Source organism: Lynx rufus, unplaced genomic scaffold (assembly GCF_022079265.1).
Source record: "Lynx rufus isolate CCGP_SWC_20201006 ecotype Redwood Valley unplaced genomic scaffold, mLynRuf1.p SCAF_31, whole genome shotgun sequence".
Classification (NCBI taxonomy): Eukaryota; Metazoa; Chordata; class Mammalia; order Carnivora; family Felidae; genus Lynx; species Lynx rufus.
This window is the reverse complement of record NW_025814847.1, coordinates 1-23,963: the sequence shown is the minus strand read 5'-3', so window position 1 is coordinate 23,963 and position 23,963 is coordinate 1. Positions and strand designations below refer to the sequence as shown.

The window sequence follows — 23,963 nt, the reverse complement described above, 5'->3', positions numbered from 1 at the left end:
GTGTGTGTGTGTGTGTGTGTGTGTGTGTGTGTGTGTGTGTGTGTGTGTTTGCGCTCGCGCCGGCGTCTGTCGGACGGAGTTAGAGGCCAGGTAGCGCCGCCTGCGCCTCTGAGTGCGTCTCGGGCCAAGAGAGCAAAGGCCTGAGCGCGCTGGCCGGCGCCTCTCCCTAGGGGTCCGGCTGGGTGCCTTGACAGGTTGGGAGGCAGGAGGGCGGTCTTGGATCCGGGAGGAACGCTGGGGCGGAGCGGCCGGCCGGCGGCCTCCCCGAGCCAGGAGATGCGCCGTGGCGCCCGGCTGGATGGCCCGGGGGGGGGGGTCTAGGGCTTCCGCTCACTGCTCCCTGCAGCCACCTTCCCGGCTTGGACTCGTGAGCCAGGCCCACAGAAGGGAGGGGTCCGCGCCGCCGGCTGGCCAGCAGACGGCTGGGCTGTATGGCTCCCGGGAGGCAGACAGGCAGGCAGGTAGGTGTGGCCAGGGGAAGGCCCCCAGGTGGAGAATCGTGTGGGCCGCCTCGGGAGGGTGTGGAGAGAATGGACTAGGGCCGGGGGAAAAGCACGGGGTGCCGGTGGGGTGGGTGCGTGTTCCCGGGGGCGGCGGAAGCGGACGGCTGGCTGGAAGAGCCAGGCGCTGTCCAGCGGCCACATGTGGGAGCGGGAAGCGCGGGGAGCTTTGCAGCCTGGGCTGGTTCGCGAGTGCCGGGGTGAGGAGGGCAGGGGCGGGAATAGACGAGAAGGAGGACCAAAGAGCCTCCAGAAAGCAGCAGGTGCGAAGTCAGCGAAGCCTGCGGGTGTGGGAAAGGCGCTCGAGTCGCCGGGGAGTGCGTGCGTGCGTGTGTGTGTGCGAGCGCGCGCGCGCGCGCGCGCGCTCAGAGCCCGAGGCGGCGAGGGTGGAGGGGCTGGAGCTCGGTCCCGGGCAGCGTGTGCTCGGGTGCGAGGCGGGCCGCGGCCGCGAGAGGGTGTGGTCCAGGCCCGGGTGGCGTGGCTGCTGTGTGGGGCGGGCCAAAAGGTGGGCGTGTCAGGAGTGGGATTCGAACCCACGCCTCCAGGGGAGACTGCGACCTGAACGCAGCGCCTTAGACCGCTCGGCCATCCTGACGGCGGGTGTGAGCGCGTCGCCGCTGGCCTGGCTGGGACGCGGCGCTAACGCTGGTGTCCTTGGCCGTCATGGCGCCCGGCTGGCGGCTGTGTGGGTGCGCAAGGGGCGAGACACGCGCGGCGGCCCCGGAGGAGCACGGCCAGCCGCTTCGCCGCCGCCGCCGCCGCCGCCGCCGCCGCCGCCGCCGCCGCCAGCGCGGCTCCCGTCGCAGTCGCACCCCCACCCCCAGCTCCCTGCAGGCCCCGTGCAGCGTCGGCGCCCCTTGCCCTGCTCCCCACCCCGCCTTCCTCGCCCTCGCCCTCGCCCTCGCCCTCGCAGTCCCGCTTGCCGTCTGGGGCCTTTTCTCCCGGCGCGATGCCCGCCTGGCAGACGAGAGAGAGGCAGCGCTCGTTGGGAGTACTGAGCGCCGTCCGGGTCCGTGTGTGGGCCCCGGGTCCGGGCGGACTCGGAGTCGGGGCCGGGGGCTGCCGTGCGGGAGAGGGGGCCGAAGCGGGGCTGGGGTCGGGTGGGGCGTGGCCCGTGTCGGGCGCCCGTGCAGGGCAGGGCGTCGAGGGCAGGCAGGGGCAGGCGTGGGGAGGCAGCCGGAGAGGGGTCGGGCGCCCGGGTGGCCGGCCGCCGCCGTCCTCGTTAGTATAGTGGTGAGTATCCCCGCCTGTCACGCGGGAGACCGGGGTTCGATTCCCCGACGGGGAGGCAAGACGCCCTTTTTGGTGGCCTGCGCAGCTCTGGGTGCCACCTCTTGCTCCCGAGGGGCAGGGGCGCTTCTTCTCGGCCGTCCGGCGGCGCGTGCCCGGCCTGCCCACCGTCCACCGGCCCCAGCCCTTTGCGTGGCTCGAGGCCGGACGCTGGGTCGCCACCGCGCAGCCGGGGCCTCGTGTGGTCCCCGCGGCAGCCACAGCGAGCTCCTCGGCGACGTGCCGCCCAGCCGCCCAGCCGCGCAGCCGCCGTGGGTGTCGCTCGGGTGGGAGGCAGATGGGTCCGGTCCCGTCTGGATGCGGGAGGTGGTGTGGCCTGGCGCCCGCCCCCTCTGCTCCTTCCCGCGCGGGGCCGGGCTGGGCCGCTAGCTGCGGGCCGCGGAGGACGCGGAAGACGCCGGGCCGGGGACGTGGCGGGGCTCCCCAGCCGGCCTCCGAGGGCCCGAGAGCGGCCAGGCGGCCAGAGCGCCCTCCAGAGGCGGGCGGCGGTGGGCGCGGGGCGCGGGGCGCGGGGCGGGCAGGTGGGCGGGCGGGCGGGCGTGCCCGGCGACCGGCCGGTGCAGCTGAGTCGGAGGGGCGAGGCTGGGGCGCCGGGCGGCCGCAGCCCGTGGTGGCCGCAGCCCGTGGTGGCCGGGCAGAGCTGCGGCCGGGCGGGACGTCGGGGCAGGGCTGCGCCGGGCGGCGGAGGCGCGGCGGCGGCGGCGGCAAGAGAGCGCCAAGGCGAGAAGGCGCGGAGCGCACCCTGGGCCGGCCGCGTCGGGCCGGCCCGGGCCGTGCAGCGTTGGTGGTATAGTGGTGAGCATAGCTGCCTTCCAAGCAGTTGACCCGGGTTCGATTCCCGGCCAACGCAGCCGCCCGACCTTTTGCGCCGCTCCGGGGCCCTCCTGGCCAGGCCCGCCGGGCGCTGGCAGTGGGGGACGGCGTGCCGGCCCGCTGGGCGCTGGGCGCTGGGCACGTGGCCCGAGGCGGCGTGCGGGTGCGAGGGCGGCCGGCGCGCAGCGTTTTGCGGGTGCTGCCAGCGGGCCGGGTGGACTGCGTGGGGCCCGCGGGCGGCTGGACGTGCAGAGGCAGGGGCCTCGGGGCCCAAGCGGAGCCGCGTGGGTGGAATGGAGGCGCTGGGTCCAGGGGGTGCAGGCCAGGCGCGCAGCCTGTCGCTCCCTGGTGGTCTAGTGGTTAGGATTCGGCGCTCTCACCGCCGCGGCCCGGGTTCGATTCCCGGTCAGGGAAGCCTTTCTTCTTCCTCTGGCCCTCCGGGGCCTCCCCTCCCGGCCGGCCGAGCCGAGCCGAGCCACCCACCGTCTCGCCCCCAGTGCACCCGCACCACCCCCTTTTAGCCCACGCCAGCACGCCAGGCCAGAGCTGGCTAGCTTGTCGCGGGCCCCGCCGCCAAGATGGAGGGGTGCACACAAGGCCACCTGCCACGCCCCGACGGGCGGCCCCGGCCTCGCCCTGCCACCTCGGCCCGTCCGAGCCTTTTGGCCTGGCTGGCCCACCGGAGGCCCTCGGCATCGCCTCTCCCCTTCGCCCCCCCCCCCCCCCCGCGCACGCGCTCGCCTGGCACCTTCGCTTCCACAGCCCGAGACGCGAGTGGGCGGGGCGGCCTCTGTCCCCGGCCGGGACCACCAGTGTGCGCAGGCGCCCCTGCCCCCCGAGTGCGCTCGGACCCCCACCGCCCCCTCCGGTGGCGCTCCTAGCTGGCCAGGCTGACGAGCCATCCTGTCCTCCCTCCTGAGGTGCCCGCGGTGGCGGTGCCGGGCGCGTGGGTCAGGTGAGCCACGCGCAGCCCTGAGTCCCGTCACCTGGCCGAGCAGCCCCCCTCGGGCCTGCCACCTCTCGGGCGGCTTCCCTGCCCCACGCGGGGCGGGAGCGCCACGACCTGGCTGGCTGCGTCTCTCCCCGGCGACGGACAGCGGACCCCAGGGGCACGCCGGTCTTGGGCGCCGATGCGAGCACAGAGTCCGACCGCCGTGCCCGGGAGGTGGAGGAGGGAAGAGGCATCCGGGCACGGCCCGGACTCCCCGGGGCACTGGAGGTGAGACAGCGGGGAGGTGCCGTGGGAGCCACGGGGGAAGACAACCCAGCAGCCAGGCAGGTGGGTGGCGGTCGAGGCACCCCGGGGGACTGGGCGCACTTGTCGCCAACTTGTCATTCCAATTGCAGGACACGTCGGTCCCTTCCATCCTTTGGCAAAGGGGCCAGCGTGTTACCCAGTGGTCCCTTTCGCCACCTCCGCGCCCCAGCCCGCACCCCCGATGAGCGGCGTCCTCCACCACCCACCCCCCCCCCACTCACGCACACTTTTCACAGTTGCACGTTTCACAGTTTCCCATCCCGCCTCGCCCCGTGCCTCGCCAAGATAGGCGCCGTCCGTCCCTCTGTCCACCCCTGTCTGTATCCGTCCTCTTCTGTGGATGCCTCCCAAGGTCCATCGCACACCTCAGTCTCCTTCCCGCCCCAACTTGGGCACCCCTGTCCGCCGGGGATTTGCTCTGTGATCAGAGGTGTCCCCTCTCGAGGCCGAGCGGTCAGCCGGTGCGCCGCGCACACCTGCTGGGACACACTCGCTTCAACCGGACAAGCCCCCTGCAGCGGTGCGGAGGAGCCGCGGGCGGCCGTGGGTCTCCGGGTGCTTCCCGTGCCCACGGGAAGTTTCCTCGGAGTCCTCGCTTTTGCGTGTGTGTGTGCGTGTGGGTGTGTGTGGAGGGGAGGAGAGGTGGAGGTCGGGGTGGGAGAGGGATGGAGGACGGTGGTGGACTTTGGTGCCGTGGGTGGCTCTCGCGGTGGAAGAGGAAGCCGCGTTGGCACGATAGCGCGGCGGCGAAGCGGGACGCAGAGAATCAAGGGCCTGCGCGACCATGACGTTAGGCACGCTGGGGTCTTGCGGGTGCGGGTGCCGGTGCCACCTGGAGTCTGTGAGCGACCCTCCCGGCGCGGCAGCTTGGTTTCCGCCGGTTGTGCAAAAGGGGAGGATTTCTGGAGTGTGGGTAGAGTGAGCCAGAGCGCGCGCTCGCGCGCGCGCGCGTGTGTGTGTGTGTGTGTGTGTGTCTGTGTCGGGGTGGGAGGGGCTGGTGGGAGGGGCGGGGGCGCGAGGTGGTGCCCAGGGAAGGGGAGGAGCGTGTGGGTGGCAGCGCGAGTTGGTGCGTGGATGCGTTCCTTGCAGTGAATCGGGAGACTGGAGCGAGGCGAGCGTCGTTAAAGAAAAGAAGGGCAAGGCAGGTGTCCGGGCGGGCGCGGATGGGCCCTTGGCTCCCGGGCGGGCGGAGTTTTGTCCCCAGGGCGAGCGAGCCAGGGAGGAGGAAGGGAATGTGCGGCAGGGGCAGGGGCGGGGACGGGATGGGGCGTGGGCGGGCCCCCAGAGAGGAGCAGACGTGGCTTTGGCCAGGTGCTCTGAAGGTGGGAGAGAGGAAGCGTAGCGCGCAGTTGGCGCTGCGGGGCCAAAAGGGGATGGCGCGTTGCATGGGCCGGGAATCGAACCCGGGCCTCCCGCGTGGCAGGCGAGAATTCTACCACTGAACCACCCATGCGCCCACGGACGTGGTCCACAGAGGGCTTCCCCAGCGGCGCCGGCCGCCTCCGTTGCCGGTCCCCGCCAGGAGTGAGCGTGAGCGTGAGCGTGAGCGTGAGCGTGAGCGTCTTCTCCGTGGGAGCAGGAGGCGGGCAGTCTGCAAGACAGGCTCCAGGCACGCGGAGAGCCAGCCCCTGGGGCGGGGCGGGGCGGGGCGCGGCGCGGCGCGGCGCGGACGTCCGGGCAGAGGAAGGCACGGAGGCGGACTGGGCTCATCCTGTGCTTTGTCCCTGGTCCAGGGCCGCCGCCACAGCCTGCCCGTGTCCCCAGAGGCAGCCAGGAGCCGGACCCAGCCCGGCCAGCGCCCGAACCCCAAACAGCCGGAGCCATCTGTGGCAGGTGCAGGCAGGCGAGGGACCTTGCCTTCAGCTGCTCCCAGCCCCCGAGCCAAAGTCCCTTTGGCGGATGGTTTCTCTCGCGCGTGCAGTGTGTGTCCCGGCGGACGGGGTGGGGAACGGACCTCTCGTGTGTGGAGCCGTGGGGCCGGGGGCGGGGATGGGTGGGCTGTGTGTCTTTGTGTGTGTGTGTGTGTGTGTGTGTGTGTGTGTGTGTGTGTGTGTTTGCGCTCGCGCCGGCGTCTGTCGGACGGAGTTAGAGGCCAGGTAGCGCCGCCTGCGCCTCTGAGTGCGTCTCGGGCCAAGAGAGCAAAGGCCTGAGCGCGCTGGCCGGCGCCTCTCCCTAGGGGTCCGGCTGGGTGCCTTGACAGGTTGGGAGGCAGGAGGGCGGTCTTGGATCCGGGAGGAACGCTGGGGCGGAGCGGCCGGCCGGCGGCCTCCCCGAGCAGATGCGCCGTGGCGCCCGGCTGGATGGCCCGGGGGGGTCTAGGGCTTTCCGCTCACTGCTCCCTGCAGCCACCTTCCCGGCTTGGACTCGTGAGCCAGGCCCACAGAAGGGAGGGGTCCGCGCCGCCGGCTGGCCAGCAGACGGCTGGGCTGTATGGCTCCCGGGAGGCAGACAGGCAGGCAGGTAGGTGTGGCCAGGGGAAGGCCCCAGGTGGAGAATCGTGTGGGCCGCCTCGGGAGGGTGTGGAGAGAATGGACTAGGGCCGGGGGAAAAGCACGGGGTGCCGGTGGGGTGGGTGCGTGTTCCCGGGGGCGGCGGAAGCGGACGGCTGGCTGGAAGAGCCAGGCGCTGTCCAGCGGCCACATGTGGGAGCGGGAAGCGCGGGGAGCTTTGCAGCCTGGGCTGGTTCGCGAGTGCCGGGGTGAGGAGGGCAGGGGCGGGAATAGACGAGAAGGAGGACCAAAGAGCCTCCAGAAAGCAGCAGGTGCGAAGTCAGCGAAGCCTGCGGGTGTGGAAAGGCGCTGGAGTCGCCGGGGAGTGCGTGCGTGTGTGTGTGTGTGCGAGCGCGCGCGCGCGCGCGCGCGCTCAGAGCCCGAGGCGGCGAGGGTGGAGGGGCTGGAGCTCGGTCCCGGCAGCGTGTGCTCGGGTGCGAGGCGGGCCGCGGCCGCGAGAGGGTGTGGTCCAGGCCCGGGTGGCGTGGCTGCTGTGTGGGGCGGGCCAAAAGGTGGGCGTGTCAGGAGTGGGATTCGAACCCACGCCTCCAGGGGAGACTGCGACCTGAACGCAGCGCCTTAGACCGCTCGGCCATCCTGACGGCGGGTGTGAGCGCGTCGCCGCTGGCCTGGCTGGGACGCGGCGCTAACGCTGGTGTCCTTGGCCGTCATGGCGCCCGGCTGGCGGCTTGTGTGGGTGCGCAAGGGGCGAGACACGCGCGGCGGCCCCGGAGGAGCACGGCCAGCCGCTTCGCCGCCGCCGCCGCCGCCGCCGCCGCCGCCGCCGCCGCCGCCGCCAGCGCGGCTCCCGTCGCAGTCGCACCCCCACCCCCAGCTCCCTGCAGGCCCCGTGCAGCGTCGGCGCCCCTTGCCCTGCTCCCCACCCCGCCTTCCTCGCCCTCGCCCTCGCCCTCGCCCTCGCAGTCCCGCTTGCCGTCTGGGGCCTTTTCTCCCGGCGCGATGCCCCGCCTGGCAGACGAGAGAGAGGCAGCGCTCGTTGGGAGTACTGAGCGCCGTCCGGGTCCGTGTGTGGGCCCCGGGTCCGGGCGGACTCGGAGTCGGGGCCGGGGGCTGCCGTGCGGGAGAGGGGGCCGAAGCGGGGCTGGGGTCGGGTGGGGCGTGGCCCGTGTCGGGCGCCCGTGCAGGCAGGGCGTCGAGGGCAGGCAGGGGCAAGGCGTGGGGAGGCAGCCGGAGAGGGGTCGGGCGCCCGGGTGGCCGGCCGCCGCCGTCCTCGTTAGTATAGTGGTGAGTATCCCCGCCTGTCACGCGGGAGACCGGGGTTCGATTCCCCGACGGGGAGGCAAGACGCCCTTTTTGGTGGCCTGCGCAGCTCTGGGTGCCACCTCTTGCTCCCGAGGGGCAGGGGCGCTTCTTCTCGGCCGTCCGGCGGCGCGTGCCCGGCCTGCCCACCGTCCACCGGCCCCAGCCCTTTGCGTGGCTCGAGGCCGGACGCTGGGTCGCCACCGCGCAGCCGGGGCCTCGTGTGGTCCCCGCGGCAGCCACAGCGAGCTCCTCGGCGACGTGCCGCCCAGCCGCCCAGCCGCGCAGCCGCCGTGGGTGTCGCTCGGGTGGGAGGCAGATGGGTCCGGTCCCGTCTGGATGCGGGAGGTGGTGTGGCCTGGCGCCCCGCCCCCTCTGCTCCTTCCCGCGCGGGGCCGGGCTGGGCCGCTAGCTGCGGGCCGCGGAGGACGCGGAAGACGCCGGGCCGGGGACGTGGCGGGGCTCCCCAGCCGGCCTCCGAGGGCCCGAGAGCGCCAGGCGGCCAGAGCGCCCTCCAGAGGCGGGCGGCGGTGGGCGCGGGGCGCGGGGCGCGGGGCGGGCAGGTGGGCGGGCGGGCGGGCGTGCCCGGCGACCGGCCGGTGCAGCTGAGTCGGAGGGGCGAGGCTGGGGCGCCGGGCGGCCGCAGCCCGTGGTGGCCGCAGCCCGTGGTGGCCGGGCAGAGCTGCGGCCGGGCGGGACGTCGGGGCAGGGCTGCGCCGGGCGGCGGAGGCGCGGCGGCGGCGGCGGCAAGAGAGCGCCAAGGCGAGAAGGCGCGGAGCGCACCCTGGGCCGGCCGCGTCGGGCCGGCCCGGGCCGTGCAGCGTTGGTGGTATAGTGGTGAGCATAGCTGCCTTCCAAGCAGTTGACCCGGGTTCGATTCCCGGCCAACGCAGCCGCCCGACCTTTTGCGCCGCTCCGGGGCCCTCCTGGCCAGGCCCGCCGGGCGCTGGCAGTGGGGGACGGCGTGCCGGCCCGCTGGGCGCTGGGCGCTGGGCACGTGGCCCGAGGCGGCGTGCGGGTGCGAGGGCGGCCGGCGCGCAGCGTTTTGCGGGTGCTGCCAGCGGGCCGGGTGGACTGCGTGGGGCCCGCGGGCGGCTGGACGTGCAGAGGCAGGGGCCTCGGGGCCCAAGCGGAGCCGCGTGGGTGGAATGGAGGCGCTGGGTCCAGGGGGTGCAGGCCAGGCGCGCAGCCTGTCGCTCCCTGGTGGTCTAGTGGTTAGGATTCGGCGCTCTCACCGCCGCGGCCCGGGTTCGATTCCCGGTCAGGGAAGCCTTTCTTCTTCCTCTGGCCCTCCGGGGCCTCCCCTCCCGGCCGGCCGAGCCGAGCCGAGCCACCCACCGTCTCGCCCCCAGTGCACCCGCACCACCCCCCCTTTTAGCCCACGCCAGCACGCCAGGCCAGAGCTGGCTAGCTTGTCGCGGGCCCCCGCCGCCAAGATGGAGGGGTGCACACAAGGCCACCTGCCACGCCCCGACGGGCGGCCCCGGCCTCGCCCTGCCACCTCGGCCCGTCCGAGCCTTTTGGCCTGGCTGGCCCACCGGAGGCCCTCGGCATCGCCTCTCCCCTTCGCCCCCCCCCCCCCCCCCGCGCACGCGCTCGCCTGGCACCTTCGCTTCCACAGCCCGAGACGCGAGTGGGCGGGGCGGCCTCTGTCCCCGGCCGGGACCACCAGTGTGCGCAGGCGCCCCTGCCCCCCGAGTGCGCTCGGACCCCCACCGCCCCCATCCGGTGGCGCTCCTAGCTGGCCAGGCTGACGAGCCATCCTGTCCTCCCTCCTGAGGTGCCCGCGGTGGCGGTGCCGGGCGCGTGGGTCAGGTGAGCCACGCGCAGCCCTGAGTCCCGTCACCTGGCCGAGCAGCCCCCCTCGGGCCTGCCACCTCTCGGGCGGCTTCCCTGCCCCACGCGGGGCGGGAGCGCCACGACCTGGCTGGCTGCGTCTCTCCCCGGCGACGACAGCGGACCCCAGGGGCACGCCGGTCTTGGGCGCCGATGCGAGCACAGAGTCCGACCGCCGTGCCCGGGAGGTGGAGGAGGGAAGAGGCATCCGGGCACGGCCCGGACTCCCCGGGGCACTGGAGGTGAGACAGCGGGGAGGTGCCGTGGGAGCCACGGGGGAAGACAACCCAGCAGCCAGGCAGGTGGGTGGCGGTCGAGGCACCCCGGGGGACTGGGCGCACTTGTCGCCAACTTGTCATTCCAATTGCAGGACACGTCGGTCCCTTCCATCCTTTGGCAAAGGGGCCAGCGTGTTACCCAGTGGTCCCTTTCGCCACCCTCCGCGCCCCAGCCCGCACCCCCGATGAGCGGCGTCCTCCACCACCCACCCCCCCCCACTCACGCACACTTTTCACAGTTGCACGTTTCACAGTTTCCCATCCCGCCTCGCCCCGTGCCTCGCCAAGATAGGCGCCGTCCGTCCCTCTGTCCACCCCTGTCTGTATCCGTCCTCTTCTGTGGATGCCTCCCAAGGTCCATCGCACACCTCAGTCTCCTTCCCGCCCCAACTTGGGCACCCCTGTCCGCCGGGGATTTGCTCTGTGATCAGAGTGTCCCCTCTCGAGGCCGAGCGGTCAGCCGGTGCGCCGCGCACACCTGCTGGGACACACTCGCTTCAAACCGGACAAGCCCCCTGCAGCGGTGCGGAGGAGCCGCGGGCGGCCGTGGGTCTCCGGGTGCTTCCCGTGCCCACGGGAAGTTTCCTCGGAGTCCTCGCTTTTGCGTGTGTGTGTGCGTGTGGGTGTGTGTGGAGGGGAGGAGAGGTGGAGGTCGGGGTGGGAGAGGGATGGAGGACGGTGGTGGACTTTGGTGCCGTGGGTGGCTCTCGCGGTGGAAGAGGAAGCCGCGTTGGCACGATAGCGCGGCGGCGAAGCGGGACGCAGAGAATCAAGGGCCTGCGCGACCATGACGTTAGGCACGCTGGGGTCTTGCGGGTGCGGGTGCCGGTGCCACCTGGAGTCTGTGAGCGACCCTCCCGGCGCGGCAGCTTGGTTTCCGCCGGTTGTGCAAAAGGGGAGGATTTCTGGAGTGTGGGTAGAGTGAGCCAGAGCGCGCGCGCGCGCGCGCGCGTGTGTGTGTGTGTGTGTGTCTGTGTCGGGGTGGGAGGGGCTGGTGGGAGGGGCGGGGGCGCGAGGTGGTGCCCAGGGAAGGGAGGAGGCGTGTGGGTGGCAGCGCGAGTTGGTGCGTGGATGCGTTCCTTGCAGTGAATCGGGAGACTGGAGCGAGGCGAGCGTCGTTAAAGAAAAGAAGGGCAAGGCAGGTGTCCGGGCGGGCGCGGATGGGCCCTTGGCTCCCGGGCGGGCGGAGTTTTGTCCCCAGGGCGAGCGAGCCAGGGAGGAGGAAGGGAATGTGCGGCAGGGGCAGGGGCGGGGACGGGATGGGGCGTGGGCGGGCCCCCAGAGAGGAGCAGACGTGGCTTTGGCCAGGTGCTCTGAAGGTGGGAGAGAGGAAGCGTAGCGCGCAGTTGGCGCTGCGGGGCCAAAAGGGGATGGCGCGTTGCATGGGCCGGGAATCGAACCCGGGCCTCCCGCGTGGCAGGCGAGAATTCTACCACTGAACCACCCATGCGCCCACGGACGTGGTCCACAGAGGGCTTCCCCAGCGGCGCCGGCCGCCTCCGTTGCCGGTCCCCGCCAGGAGTGAGCGTGAGCGTGAGCGTGAGCGTGAGCGTGAGCGTCTTCTCCGTGGGAGCAGGAGGCGGGCAGTCTGCAAGACAGGCTCCAGGCACGCGGAGAGCCAGCCCCTGGGGCGGGGCGGGGCGGGGCGCGGCGCGGCGCGGCGCGGACGTCCGGGCAGAGGAAGGCACGGAGGCGGACTGGGCTCATCCTGTGCTTTGTCCCTGGTCCAGGGCCGCCGCCACAGCCTGCCCGTGTCCCCAGAGGCAGCCAGGAGCCGGACCCAGCCCGGCCAGCGCCCGAACCCCAAACAGCCGGAGCCATCTGTGGCAGGTGCAGGCAGGCGAGGGACCTTGCCTTCAGCTGCTCCCAGCCCCGAGCCAAAGTCCCTTTGGCGGATGGTTTTCTCGCGCGTGCAGTGTGTGTCCCGGCGGACGGGGTGGGGAACGGACCTCTCGTGTGTGGAGCCGTGGGGCCGGGGGCGGGGATGGGTGGGCTGTGTGTCTTTGTGTGTGTGTGTGTGTGTGTGTGTGTGTGTGTGTGTGTGTGTTTGCGCTCGCGCCGGCGTCTGTCGGACGGAGTTAGAGGCCAGGTAGCGCCGCCTGCGCCTCTGAGTGCGTCTCGGGCCAAGAGAGCAAAGGCCTGAGCGCGCTGGCCGGCGCCTCTCCCTAGGGGTCCGGCTGGGTGCCTTGACAGGTTGGGAGGCAGGAGGGCGGTCTTGGATCCGGGAGGAACGCTGGGGCGGAGTGGCCGGCCGGCGGCCTCCCGAGCCAGGAGATGCGCCGTGGCGCCCGGCTGGATGGGCCCGGGGGGGGGGGTCTAGGGCTTCCGCTCACTGCTCCCTGCAGCCACCTTCCCGGCTTGGACTCGGTGAGCCAGGCCCACAGAAGGGAGGGGGTCCGCGCCGCCGGCTGGCCAGCAGACGGCTGGGCTGTATGGCTCCCGGGAGGCAGACAGGCAGGCAGGTAGGTGTGGCCAGGGGAAGGCCCCCCAGGTGGAGAATCGTGTGGGCCCGCCTCGGGAGGGTGTGGGAGAGAATGGACTAGGGCCGGGGGAAAAGCACGGGGTGCGGTGGGGTGGGTGCGTGTTCCCGGGGGCGGCGGAAGCGGACGGCTGGCTGGAAGAGCCAGGCGCTGTCCCAGCGGCCACATGTGGGAGCGGGAAGCGCGGGGAGCTTTGCAGCCTGGGCTGGTTCGCGAGTGCCGGGGTGAGGAGGGCAGGGGCGGGAATATACGAGAAGGAGGACCAAAGAGCCTCCAGAAAGCAGCAGGTGCGAAGTCAGCGAAGCCTGCGGGTGTGGGAAAGGCGCTCGAGTCGCCGGGGAGTGCGTGCGTGCGTGTGTGTGTGCGAGCGCGCGGCGCGCGCGCGCGCGCTCAGAGCCCGAGGCGGCGAGGGTGGAGGGGCTGGAGCTCGGTCCCGGGCAGCGTGTGCTCGGGGTGCGAGGCGGGCCGCGGCCGCGAGAGGGTGTGGTCCAGGCCCGGGTGGCGTGGCTGCTGTGTGGGGCGGGCCAAAAGGTGGGCGTGTCAGGAGTGGGATTCGAACCCACGCCTCCAGGGGAGACTGCGACCTGAACGCAGCGCCTTAGACCGCTCGGCCATCCTGACGGCGGGTGTGAGCGCGTCGCCGCTGGCCTGGCTGGGACGCGGCGCTAACGCTGGTGTCCTTGGCCGTCATGGCGCCCGGCTGGCGGCTGTGTGGGTGCGCAAGGGGCGAGACACGCGCGGCGGCCCCGGAGGAGCACGGGCCAGCCGCTTCGCCGCCGCCGCCGCCGCCGCCGCCGCCGCCGCCCCTGCCGCCGCCAGCGCGGCTCCCGTCGCAGTCGCACCCCCACCCCCAGCTCCTGCAGGCCCCGTGCAGCGTCGGCGCCCCTTTGCCCTGCTCCCCACCCCGCCTTCCTCGCCCTCGCCCTCCGCCCTCGCCCTCGCAGTCCCGCTTGCCGTCTGGGGCCTTTTCTCCCGGCGCGATGCCCGCCTGGCAGACGAGAGAGAGGCAGCGCTCGTTGGGAGTACTGAGCGCCGTCCGGGTCCGTGTGTGGGCCCCGGGTCCGGGCGGACTCGGAGTCGGGGCGGGGGCTGCCGTGCGGGAGAGGGGGCCGAAGCGGGGCTGGGGTCGGGTGGGGCGTGGCCCGTGGTCGGGGCGCCCGTGCAGGGCAGGGCGTCGAGGGCAGGCAGGGGCAGGCGTGGGGAGGCAGCCGGAGAGGGGTCGGGCGCCCGGGTGGCCGGCCGCCGCCGTCCTCGTTAGTATAGGGGTGGAGTATCCCCGCCTGTCACGCGGGAGACCGGGGTCGATTCCCCGACGGGAGGCAAGACGCCCTTTTTGGTGGCCTGCGCAGCTCTGGGTGCCACCTCTTGCTCCCGAGGGGCAGGGGCGCTTTCTTCTCGGCCGTCGGCCGGCGCGGTGCCCGGCCTGCCCACCGTCCACCGGCCCCAGCCCTTTGCGTGGCTCGAGGCCGGACGCTGGGTCGCCACCGCGCAGCCGGGGCCTCGTGTTGGTCCCCGCGGCAGCCACAGCGAGCTCCTCGGCGACGTGCCGCCCCAGCCGCCCAGCCGCGCAGCCGCCGTGGGTGTCGCTCGGGTGGGAGGCAGATGGGTCCGGTCCCGTCTGGATGCGGGAGGTGGTGTGGCCTGGCGCCCGCCCCCTCTGCTCCTTCCCGCGCGGGGCCGGCTGGGCCGCTAGCTGCGGGCCGCGGAGGACGCGGAAGACGCCGGGCCGGGACGTGCGGGGCTCCCCAGCCGGCCTCCGAGGGCCCGAGAGCGGCCAGGCGGCCAGAAGCGCCCTCCAGAGGCGGGCGGCGGTGGGCGCGGGGCGCGGGGCGCGGGGCGGGCAGGTGGGGCGGGCGGGCGGGCGTGCCCGGCGACCGGCCGGTGCAGCTGAGTCGGAGGGGCGAGGCTGGGGGCGCCGGGCGGCCGCAGCCCGTGGTGGCCGCAGCCCGTGGTGGCCGGGCAGAGGCTGCGGCCGGGCGGGACGTCGGGGCAGGGCTGCGCCGGGCGGCGGAGGCGCGGCGGCGGCGGCGGCAAGAGAGCGCCAAGGCGAGAAGGCGCGGAGCGCAACCCTGGGCCGGCCGCGTCGGGCCGGCCCGGGCCGTGCAGCGTTTGGTGGTATAGTGGTGAGCATAGCTGCCTTCCAAGCAGTTGACCCGGGTTCGATTCCCGGCCAACGCAGCCGCCCGACCTTTTGCGCCGCTCCGGGGCCCTCCTGGCCAGGCCCCGCCGGGCGCTGGCAGTGGGGGACGGCGTGCCGGCCCGCTGGGGCGCTGGGCGCTGGGCACGTGGCCCGAGGCGGCGTGCGGGTGCGAGGGGCGGCCGGGCGCGCAGGCGTTTTGCGGGTGCTGCCAGCGGGCCGGGTGGACTGCGTGGGGCCCGCGGGCGGCTGGACGTGCAGAGGCAGGGGCCTCGGGGCCCAAGCGGAGCCGCGTGGGTGGAATGGAGGCTCTGGGGTCCAGGGGGTGCAGGCCAGGCGCGCAGCCTGTCCTGTCGCTCCCTGGTGGTCTAGTGGTTAGGATTCGGCGGCGCTCTCACTCGCCGCGGCCCGGGTTCGATTCCCGGTCAGGGAAGCCTTTCTTCTTCCTCTGGCCCTCCGGGGGCCTCCCCTCCCGGCCGGCCGAGCCGAGCCGAGCCACCCACCGTCTCGCCCCCAGTGCACCCGCACCACCCCCTTTTAGCCCACGCCAGCACGCCAGGCCAGAGCTGGCTAGCTTGTCGCGGGCCCCGCCGCCAAGATGGAGGGGTGCACACAAGGCCACCTGCCACGCACCCGACGGGCGGCCCCGGCCGCCGCCCTGCCACCTCGGCCCCGTCCGAGCCTTTTGGCCTGGCTGGCCCACCGGAGGCCCTCGGCATCGCCTCTCCCTTCGCCCCCCCCCCCCCCGCGCACGCGCTCGCCTGGCACCTTCGCTTCCACAGCCCGAGACGCGAGTGGGCGGGGCGCCTCTGTTCCCCGGCCGGGACCACCAGTGTGCGCAGGCGCCCCTGCCCCCGAGTGCGCTCGACCCCCACCGCCCGCCCCTCCTGACGAGCCATCCTGTCCTCCCTCCTGAGGTGCCCGCGGTGGCGGTGCCGGGCGCGTGGGTCAGGTGAGCCACGCGCAGCCCTGAGTCCCGTCACCTGGCCGAGCAGCCCCCCTCGGGCCTGCCACCTCTCGGGCGGCTTCCCTGCCCCACGCGGGGCGGGAGCGCCACGACCTGGCTGGCTGCGTCTCTCCCCGGCGACGGACAGCGGACCCCAGGGGCACGCCGGTCTTGGGCGCCGATGCGAGCACAGAGTCCGACCGCCGTGCCCGGGAGGTGGAGGAGGGAAGAGGCATCCGGGCACGGCCCGGACTCCCCGGGGCACTGGAGGTGAGACAGCGGGGAGGTGCCGTGGGAGCCACGGGGGAAGACAACCCAGCAGCCAGGCAGGTGGGTGGCGGTCGAGGCACCCCGGGGGACTGGGCGCACTTGTCGCCAACTTGTCATTCCAATTGCAGGACACGTCGGTCCCTTCCATCCTTTGGCAAAGGGGCCAGCGTGTTACCCAGTGGTCCCTTTCGCCACCTCCGCGCCCCAGCCCGCACCCCCGATGAGCGGCGTCCTCCACCACCCACCCCCCCCCCACTCACGCACACTTTTCACAGTTGCACGTTTCACAGTTTCCCATCCCGCCTCGCCCCGTGCCTCGCCAAGATAGGCGCCGTCCGTCCCTCTGTCCACCCCTGTCTGTATCCGTCCTCTTCTGTGGATGCCTCCCAAGGTCCATCGCACACCTCAGTCTCCTTCCCGCCCCAACTTGGGCACCCCTGTCCGCCGGGGATTTGCTCTGTGATCAGAGGTGTCCCCTCTCGAGGCCGAGCGGTCAGCCGGTGCGCCGCGCACACCTGCTGGGACACACTCGCTTCAACCGGACAAGCCCCCTGCAGCGGTGCGGAGGAGCCGCGGGCGGCCGTGGGTCTCCGGGTGCTTCCCGTGCCCACGGGAAGTTTCCTCGGAGTCCTCGCTTTTGCGTGTGTGTGTGCGTGTGGGTGTGTGTGGAGGGGAGGAGAGGTGGAGGTCGGGGTGGGAGAGGGATGGAGGACGGTGGTGGACTTTGGTGCCGTGGGTGGCTCTCGCGGTGGAAGAGGAAGCCGCGTTGGCACGATAGCGCGGCGGCGAAGCGGGACGCAGAGAATCAAGGGCCTGCGCGACCATGACGTTAGGCACGCTGGGGTCTTGCGGGTGCGGGTGCCGGTGCCACCTGGAGTCTGTGAGCGACCCTCCCGGCGCGGCAGCTTGGTTTCCGCCGGTTGTGCAAAAGGGGAGGATTTCTGGAGTGTGGGTAGAGTGAGCCAGAGCGCTGCAGCGCGCGCGCGTGTGTGTGTGTGTGTGTGTCTGTGTCGGGGTGGGAGGGGCTGGTGGGAGGGGCGGGGGCGCGAGGTGGTGCCCAGGGAAGGGGAGGAGCGTGTGGGTGGCAGCGCGAGTTGGTGCGTGGATGCGTTCCTTGCAGTGAATCGGGAGACTGGAGCGAGGCGAGCGTCGTTAAAGAAAAGAAGGGCAAGGCAGGTGTCCGGGCGGGCGCGGATGGGCCCTTGGCTCCCGGGCGGGCGGAGTTTTGTCCCCAGGGCGAGCGAGCCAGGGAGGAGGAAGGGAATGTGCGGCAGGGGCAGGGGCGGGGACGGGATGGGGCGTGGGCGGGCCCCCAGAGAGGAGCAGACGTGGCTTTGGCCAGGTGCTCTGAAGGTGGGAGAGAGGAAGCGTAGCGCGCAGTTGGCGCTGCGGGGCCAAAAGGGGATGGCGCGTTGCATGGGCCGGGAATCGAACCCGGGCCTCCCGCGTGGCAGGCGAGAATTCTACCACTGAACCACCCATGCGCCCACGGACGTGGTCCACAGAGGGCTTCCCCAGCGGCGCCGGCCGCCTCCGTTGCCGGTCCCCGCCAGGAGTGAGCGTGAGCGTGAGCGTGAGCGTGAGCGTGAGCGTCTTCTCCGTGGGAGCAGGAGGCGGGCAGTCTGCAAGACAGGCTCCAGGCACGCGGAGAGCCAGCCCCTGGGGCGGGGCGGGGCGGGGCGCGGCGCGGCGCGGCGCGGACGTCCGGGCAGAGGAAGGCACGGAGGCGGACTGGGCTCATCCTGTGCTTTGTCCCTGGTCCAGGGCCGCCGCCACAGCCTGCCCGTGTCCCCAGAGGCAGCCAGGAGCCGGACCCAGCCGCGGCCAGCGCCCGAACCCCAAACAGCCGGAGCCATCTGTGGCAGGTGCAGGCAGGCGAGGGACCTTGCCTTCAGCTGCTCCCAGCCCCGAGCCAAAGTCCCTTTGGCGGATGGTTTTCCTCGCGCGTGCAGTGTGTGTCCCGGCGGACGGGGTGGGGAACGGACCTCTCGTGTGTGGAGCCGTGGGGCCGGGGGCGGGGATGGGTGGGCTGTGTGTCTTTGTGTGTGTGTGTGTGTGTGTGTGTGTGTGTGTGTGTGTGTGTGTTTGCGCTCGCGCCGGCGTCTGTCGGACGGAGTTAGAGGCCAGGTAGCGCCGCCTGCGCCTCTGAGTGCGTCTCGGGCCAAGAGAGCAAAGGCCTGAGCGCGCTGGCCGGCGCCTCTCCCTAGGGGTCCGGCTGGGTGCCTTGACAGGTTGGGAGGCAGGAGGGCGGTCTTGGATCCGGGAGGAACGCTGGGGCGGAGCGGCCGGCCGGCGGCCTCCCCGAGCCAGGAGATGCGCCGTGGCGCCCGGCTGGATGGCCCGGGGGGGTCTAGGGCTTCCGCTCACTGCTCCCTGCAGCCACCTTCCCGGCTTGGACTCGTGAGCCAGGCCCACAGAAGGGAGGGGTCCGCGCCGCCGGCTGGCCAGCAGACGGCTGGGCTGTATGGCTCCCGGGAGGCAGACAGGCAGGCAGGTAGGTGTGGCCAGGGGAAGGCCCCCAGGTGGAGAATCGTGTGGGCCGCCTCGGGAGGGTGTGGAGAGATGGACTAGGGCCGGGGGAAAAGCACGGGGTGCCGGTGGGGTGGGTGCGTGTTCCCGGGGGCGGCGGAAGCGGACGGCTGGCTGGAAGAGCCAGGCGCTGTCCAGCGGCCACATGTGGGAGCGGGAAGCGCGGGGAGCTTTGCAGCCTGGGCTGGTTCGCGGAGTGCCGGGGTGAGGAGGGCAGGGGCGGGAATAGACGAGAAGGAGGACCAAAGAGCCTCCAGAAAGCAGCAGGTGCGAAGTCAGCGAAGCCTGCGGGTGTGGGAAAGGCGCTGGAGTCGCCGGGGAGTGCGTGCGTGTGTGTGTGTGTGCGAGCGCGCGCGCGCGCTGCGCGCGCTCAGAGCCCGAGGCGGCGAGGGTGGAGGGGCTGGAGCTCGGTCCCGGGCAGCGTGTGCTCGGGTGCGAGGCGGGCCGCGGCCGCGAGAGGGTGTGGTCCAGGCCCGGGTGGCGTGGCTGCTGTGTGGGGCGGGCCAAAAGGTGGGCGTGTCAGGAGTGGGATTCGAACCCACGCCTCCAGGGGAGACTGCGACCTGAACGCAGCGCCTTAGACCGCTCGGCCATCCTGACGGCGGGTGTGAGCGCGTCGCCGCTGGCCTGGCTGGGACGCGGCGCTAACGCTGGTGTCCTTGGCCGTCATGGCGCCCGGCTGGCGGCTGTGTGGGTGCGCAAGGGGCGAGACACGCGCGGCGGCCCCGGAGGAGCACGGCCAGCCGCTTCGCCGCCGCCGCCGCCGCCGCCGCCGCCGCCGCCGCCGCCGCCGCCAGCGCGGCTCCCGTCGCAGTCGCACCCCCACCCCCAGCTCCCTGCAGGCCCCGTGCAGCGTCGGCGCCCCTTGCCCTGCTCCCCACCCCGCCTTCCTCGCCCTCGCCCTCGCCCTCGCCCTCGCAGTCCCGCTTGCCGTCTGGGGCCTTTTCTCCCGGCGCGATGCCCGCCTGGCAGACGAGAGAGAGGCAGCGCTCGTTGGGAGTACTGAGCGCCGTCCGGGTCCGTGTGTGGGCCCCGGGTCCGGGCGGACTCGGAGTCGGGGCCGGGGGCTGCCGTGCGGGAGAGGGGGCCGAAGCGGGGCTGGGGTCGGGTGGGGCGTGGCCCGTGTCGGGCGCCCGTGCAGGGCAGGGCGTCGAGGGCAGGCAGGGGCAGGCGTGGGGAGGCAGCCGGAGAGGGGTCGGGCGCCCGGGTGGCCGGCCGCCGCCGTCCTCGTTAGTATAGTGGTGAGTATCCCCGCCTGTCACGCGGGAGACCGGGGTTCGATTCCCCGACGGGGAGGCAAGACGCCCTTTTTGGTGGCCTGCGCAGCTCTGGGTGCCACCTCTTGCTCCCGAGGGGCAGGGGCGCTTCTTCTCGGCCGTCCGGCGGCGCGTGCCCGGCCTGCCCACCGTCCACCGGCCCCAGCCCTTTGCGTGGCTCGAGGCCGGACGCTGGGTCGCCACCGCGCAGCCGGGGCCTCGTGTGGTCCCCGCGGCAGCCACAGCGAGCTCCTCGGCGACGTGCCGCCCAGCCGCCCAGCCGCGCAGCCGCCGTGGGTGTCGCTCGGGTGGGAGGCAGATGGGTCCGGTCCCGTCTGGATGCGGGAGGTGGTGTGGCCTGGCGCCCGCCCCCTCTGCTCCTTCCCGCGCGGGGGCCGGGCTGGGCCGCTAGCTGCGGGCCGCGGAGGACGCGGAAGACGCCGGGGCCGGGGACGTGGCGGGGCTCCCCAGCCGGCCTCCGAGGGCCCGAGAGCGGCCAGGCGGCAGAGCGCCCTCCAGAGGCGGGCGGCGGTGGGCGCGGGGCGCGGGGCGCGGGGCGGGCAGGTGGGCGGGCGGGCGGGCGTGCCCGGCGACCGGCCGGTGCAGCTGAGTCGGAGGGGCGAGGCTGGGGCGCCGGGCGGCCGCAGCCCGTGGTGGCCGCAGCCCGTGGTGGCCGGGCAGAGCTGCGGCCGGGCGGGACGTCGGGGCAGGGCTGCGCCGGGCGGCGGAGGCGCGGCGGGCGGCGGCGGCAAGAGAGCGCCAAGGCGAGAAGGCGCGGAGCGCACCCTGGGCCGGCCGCGTCGGGCCGGCCCGGGCCGTGCAGCGTTGGTGGTATAGTGGTGAGCATAGCTGCCTTCCAAGCAGTTGACCCGGGTTCGATTCCCGGCCAACGCAGCCGCCCGACCTTTTGCGCCGCTCCGGGGCCCTCCTGGCCAGGCCCGCCGGGCGCTGGCAGTGGGGGACGGCGTGCCGGCCCGCTGGGCGCTGGGCGCTGGGCACGTGGCCCGAGGCGGCGTGCGGGTGCGAGGGCGGCCGGCGCGCAGCGTTTTGCGGGTGCTGCCAGCGGGCCGGGTGGACTGCGTGGGGCCCGCGGGCGGCTGGACGTGCAGAGGCAGGGGCCTCGGGGCCCAAGCGGAGCCGCGTGGGTGGAATGGAGGCGCTGGGTCCAGGGGGTGCAGGCCAGGCGCGCAGCCTGTCGCTCCCTGGTGGTCTAGTGGTTAGGATTCGGCGCTCTCACCGCCGCGGCCCGGGTTCGATTCCCGGTCAGGGAAGCCTTTCTTCTTCCTCTGGCCCTCCGGGGCCTCCCCTCCCGGCCGGCCGAGCCGAGCCGAGCCACCCACCGTCTCGCCCCCAGTGCACCCGCACCACCCCCTTTTAGCCCACGCCAGCACGCCAGGCCAGAGCTGGCTAGCTTGTCGCGGGCCCCGCCGCCAAGATGGAGGGGTGCACACAAGGCCACCTGCCACGCCCCGACGGGCGGCCCCGGCCCTCGCCCTGCCACCTCGGCCCGTCCGAGCCTTTTGGCCTGGCTGGCCCACCGGAGGCCCTCGGCATCGCCTCTCCCCTTCGCCCCCCCCCCCCCCCCCCCGCGCACCGCGCTCGCCTGGCACCTTCGCTTCCACAGCCCGAGACGCGAGTGGGCGGGGCGGCCTCTGTCCCCGGCCGGGACCACCAGTGTGCGCAGGCGCCCCTGCCCCCCCGAGTGCGCTCGGACCCCCACCGCCCCCTCCGGTGGCGCTCCTAGCTGGCCAGGCTGACGAGCCATCCTGTCCTCCCTCCTGAGGTGCCCGCGGTGGCGGTGCCGGGCGCGTGGGTCAGGTGAGCCCCGCGCAGCCCTGAGTCCCGTCACCTGGCCGAGCAGCCCCCCCTCGGGCCTGCCACCTCTCGGGCGGCTTCCCTGCCCCACGCGGGGCGGGAGCGCCACGACCTGGCTGGCTGCGTCTCTCCCCGGCGACGGACAGCGGACCCCAGGGGCACGCCGGTCTTGGGCGCCGATGCGAGCACAGAGTCCGACCGCCGTGCCCGGGAGGTGGAGGAGGGAAGAGGCATCCGGGCACGGCCCGGACTCCCCGGGGCACTGGAGGTGAGACAGCGGGGAGGTGCCGTGGGAGCCACGGGGGAAGACAACCCAGCAGCCAGGCAGGTGGGTGGCGGTCGAGGCACCCCGGGGGACTGGGCGCACTTGTCGCCAACTTGTCATTCCAATTGCAGGACACGTCGGTCCCTTCCATCCTTTGGCAAAGGGGCCAGCGTGTTACCCAGTGGTCCCTTTCGCCACCTCCGCGCCCCAGCCCGCACCCCCGATGAGCGGCGTCCTCCACCACCCACCCCCCCCCCCACTCACGCACACTTTTCACAGTTGCACGTTTCACAGTTTCCCATCCCGCCTCGCCCCGTGCCTCGCCAAGATAGGCGCCGTCCGTCCCTCTGTCCACCCCTGTCTGTATCCGTCCTCTTCTGTGGATGCCTCCCAAGGTCCATCGCACACCTCAGTCTCCTTCCCGCCCCAACTTGGGCACCCCTGTCCGCCGGGGATTTGCTCTGTGATCAGAGGTGTCCCCTCTCGAGGCCGAGCGGTCAGCCGGTGCGCCGCGCACACCTGCTGGGACACACTCGCTTCAACCGGACAAGCCCCCTGCAGCGGTGCGGAGGAGCCGCGGGCGGCCGTGGGTCTCCGGGTGCTTCCCGTGCCCACGGGAAGTTTCCTCGGAGTCCTCGCTTTTGCGTGTGTGTGTGCGTGTGGGTGTGTGTGGAGGGGAGGAGAGGTGGAGGTCGGGGTGGGAGAGGGATGGAGGACGGTGGTGGACTTTGGTGCCGTGGGTGGCTCTCGCGGTGGAAGAGGAAGCCGCGTTGGCACGATAGCGCGGCGGCGAAGCGGGACGCAGAGAATCAAGGGCCTGCGCGACCATGACGTTAGGCACGCTGGGGTCTTGCGGGTGCGGGTGCCGGTGCCACCTGGAGTCTGTGAGCGACCCTCCCGGCGCGGCAGCTTGGTTTCCGCCGGTTGTGCAAAAGGGGAGGATTTCTGGAGTGTGGGTAGAGTGAGCCAGAGCGCGCGCGGCGAAGCGCGCGCGCGTGTGTGTGTGTGTGTGTGTGTGTGTCTGTGTCGGGGTGGGAGGGGCTGGTGGGAGGGGCGGGGGCGCGAGGTGGTGCCCAGGGAAGGGGAGGAGCGTGTGGGTGGCAGCGCGAGTTGGTGCGTGGATGCGTTCCTTGCAGTGAATCGGGAGACTGGAGCGAGGCGAGCGTCGTTAAAGAAAAGAAGGGCAAGGCAGGTGTCCGGGCGGGCGCGGATGGGCCCTTGGCTCCCGGGCGGGCGGAGTTTTGTCCCCAGGGCGAGCGAGCCAGGGAGGAGGAAGGGAATGTGCGGCAGGGGCAGGGGCGGGGACGGGATGGGGGCGTGGGCGGGCCCCCAGAGAGGAGCAGACGTGGCTTTGGCCAGGTGCTCTGAAGGTGGGAGAGAGGAAGCGTAGCGCGCAGTTGGCGCTGCGGGGCCAAAAGGGGATGGCGCGTTGCATGGGCCGGGAATCGAACCCGGGCCTCCCGCGTGGCAGGCGAGAATTCTACCACTGAACCACCCATGCGCCCACGGACGTGGTCCACAGAGGGCTTCCCCAGCGGCGCCGGCCGCCTCCGTTGCCGGTCCCCGCCAGGAGTGAGCGTGAGCGTGAGCGTGAGCGTGAGCGTGAGCGTCTTCTCCGTGGGAGCAGGAGGCGGGCAGTCTGCAAGACAGGCTCCAGGCACGCGGAGAGCCAGCCCCTGGGGCGGGGCGGGGCGGGGCGCGGCGCGGCGCGGCGCGGACGTCCGGGCAGAGGAAGGCACGGAGGCGGACTGGGCTCATCCTGTGCTTTGTCCCTGGTCCAGGGCCGCCGCCACAGCCTGCCCGTGTCCCCAGAGGCAGCCAGGAGCCGGACCCAGCCCGGCCAGCGCCCGAACCCCAAACAGCCGGAGCCATCTGTGGCAGGTGCAGGCAGGCGAGGGACCTTGCCTTCAGCTGCTCCCAGCCCCGAGCCAAAGTCCCTTTGGCGGATGGTTTTCTCGCGCGTGCAGTGTGTGTCCCGGCAGACGGGGTGGGGAACGGACCTCTCGTGTGTGGAGCCGTGGGGCCGGGGGCGGGGATGGGTGGGCTGTGTGTCTTTGTGTGTGTGTGTGTGTGTGTGTGTGTGTGTGTGTGTGTGTGTGTGTTTGCGCTCGCGCCGGCGTCTGTCGGACGGAGTTAGAGGCCAGGTAGCGCCGCCTGCGCCTCTGAGTGCGTCTCGGGCCAAGAGAGCAAAGGCCTGAGCGCGCTGGCCGGCGCCTCTCCCTAGGGGTCCGGCTGGGTGCCTTGACAGGTTGGGAGGCAGGAGGGCGGTCTTGGATCCGGGAGGAACGCTGGGGCGGAGTGGCCGGCCGGCGGCCTCCCCGAGCCAGGAGATGCGCCGTGGCGCCCGGCTGGATGGCCCGGGGGGGTCTAGGGCTTCCGCTCACTGCTCCCTGCAGCCACCTTCCCGGCTTGGACTCGTGAGCCAGGCCCACAGAAGGGAGGGGTCCGCGCCGCCGGCTGGCCAGCAGACGGCTGGGCTGTATGGCTCCCGGGAGGCAGACAGGCAGGCAGGTAGGTGTGGCCAGGGGAAGGCCCCCAGGT

General features: G+C 73.2%; 19 non-coding genes across 19 annotated transcripts; 11 read left to right on the top strand and 8 right to left on the bottom strand.

Annotated features, from left to right (window-relative positions):
* Positions 1 to 1,012: 1,012 nt before the first annotated feature.
* TRNAL-CAG (transfer RNA leucine (anticodon CAG)) lies at positions 1,013 to 1,095 on the bottom strand. Its single transcript has one exon. It is a non-coding gene; the product is annotated as a tRNA-Leu (tRNA).
* A 621-nt stretch (positions 1,096 to 1,716) lies between these two features.
* On the top strand, positions 1,717 to 1,788 carry TRNAD-GUC (transfer RNA aspartic acid (anticodon GUC)). Its single transcript has one exon. It is a non-coding gene; the product is annotated as a tRNA-Asp (tRNA).
* Positions 1,789 to 2,568: 780 nt separating this feature from the next.
* TRNAG-UCC (transfer RNA glycine (anticodon UCC)) lies at positions 2,569 to 2,640 on the top strand. Its single transcript has one exon. It is a non-coding gene; the product is annotated as a tRNA-Gly (tRNA).
* A 305-nt stretch (positions 2,641 to 2,945) lies between these two features.
* On the top strand, positions 2,946 to 3,017 carry TRNAE-CUC (transfer RNA glutamic acid (anticodon CUC)). Its single transcript has one exon. It is a non-coding gene; the product is annotated as a tRNA-Glu (tRNA).
* Positions 3,018 to 5,243: 2,226 nt separating this feature from the next.
* On the bottom strand, positions 5,244 to 5,314 carry TRNAG-GCC (transfer RNA glycine (anticodon GCC)). The gene has a single exon. It is a non-coding gene; the product is annotated as a tRNA-Gly (tRNA).
* Positions 5,315 to 6,869: 1,555 nt separating this feature from the next.
* Positions 6,870 to 6,952, bottom strand: TRNAL-CAG (transfer RNA leucine (anticodon CAG)). Its single transcript has one exon. It is a non-coding gene; the product is annotated as a tRNA-Leu (tRNA).
* A 626-nt stretch (positions 6,953 to 7,578) lies between these two features.
* TRNAD-GUC (transfer RNA aspartic acid (anticodon GUC)) lies at positions 7,579 to 7,650 on the top strand. Its single transcript has one exon. It is a non-coding gene; the product is annotated as a tRNA-Asp (tRNA).
* A 780-nt stretch (positions 7,651 to 8,430) lies between these two features.
* On the top strand, positions 8,431 to 8,502 carry TRNAG-UCC (transfer RNA glycine (anticodon UCC)). Its single transcript has one exon. It is a non-coding gene; the product is annotated as a tRNA-Gly (tRNA).
* A 305-nt stretch (positions 8,503 to 8,807) lies between these two features.
* On the top strand, positions 8,808 to 8,879 carry TRNAE-CUC (transfer RNA glutamic acid (anticodon CUC)). Its single transcript has one exon. It is a non-coding gene; the product is annotated as a tRNA-Glu (tRNA).
* Positions 8,880 to 11,103: 2,224 nt separating this feature from the next.
* TRNAG-GCC (transfer RNA glycine (anticodon GCC)) lies at positions 11,104 to 11,174 on the bottom strand. Its single transcript has one exon. It is a non-coding gene; the product is annotated as a tRNA-Gly (tRNA).
* A 1,568-nt stretch (positions 11,175 to 12,742) lies between these two features.
* TRNAL-CAG (transfer RNA leucine (anticodon CAG)) lies at positions 12,743 to 12,825 on the bottom strand. Its single transcript has one exon. It is a non-coding gene; the product is annotated as a tRNA-Leu (tRNA).
* Positions 12,826 to 14,309: 1,484 nt separating this feature from the next.
* Positions 14,310 to 14,382, top strand: TRNAG-UCC (transfer RNA glycine (anticodon UCC)). Its single transcript has one exon. It is a non-coding gene; the product is annotated as a tRNA-Gly (tRNA).
* A 316-nt stretch (positions 14,383 to 14,698) lies between these two features.
* Positions 14,699 to 14,774, top strand: TRNAE-CUC (transfer RNA glutamic acid (anticodon CUC)). The gene has a single exon. It is a non-coding gene; the product is annotated as a tRNA-Glu (tRNA).
* A 2,196-nt stretch (positions 14,775 to 16,970) lies between these two features.
* TRNAG-GCC (transfer RNA glycine (anticodon GCC)) lies at positions 16,971 to 17,041 on the bottom strand. The gene has a single exon. It is a non-coding gene; the product is annotated as a tRNA-Gly (tRNA).
* Positions 17,042 to 18,603: 1,562 nt separating this feature from the next.
* On the bottom strand, positions 18,604 to 18,686 carry TRNAL-CAG (transfer RNA leucine (anticodon CAG)). Its single transcript has one exon. It is a non-coding gene; the product is annotated as a tRNA-Leu (tRNA).
* A 624-nt stretch (positions 18,687 to 19,310) lies between these two features.
* TRNAD-GUC (transfer RNA aspartic acid (anticodon GUC)) lies at positions 19,311 to 19,382 on the top strand. The gene has a single exon. It is a non-coding gene; the product is annotated as a tRNA-Asp (tRNA).
* A 782-nt stretch (positions 19,383 to 20,164) lies between these two features.
* TRNAG-UCC (transfer RNA glycine (anticodon UCC)) lies at positions 20,165 to 20,236 on the top strand. Its single transcript has one exon. It is a non-coding gene; the product is annotated as a tRNA-Gly (tRNA).
* Positions 20,237 to 20,541: 305 nt separating this feature from the next.
* TRNAE-CUC (transfer RNA glutamic acid (anticodon CUC)) lies at positions 20,542 to 20,613 on the top strand. Its single transcript has one exon. It is a non-coding gene; the product is annotated as a tRNA-Glu (tRNA).
* A 2,239-nt stretch (positions 20,614 to 22,852) lies between these two features.
* On the bottom strand, positions 22,853 to 22,923 carry TRNAG-GCC (transfer RNA glycine (anticodon GCC)). The gene has a single exon. It is a non-coding gene; the product is annotated as a tRNA-Gly (tRNA).
* Between the last annotated feature and the right edge of the window lie 1,040 nt (positions 22,924 to 23,963).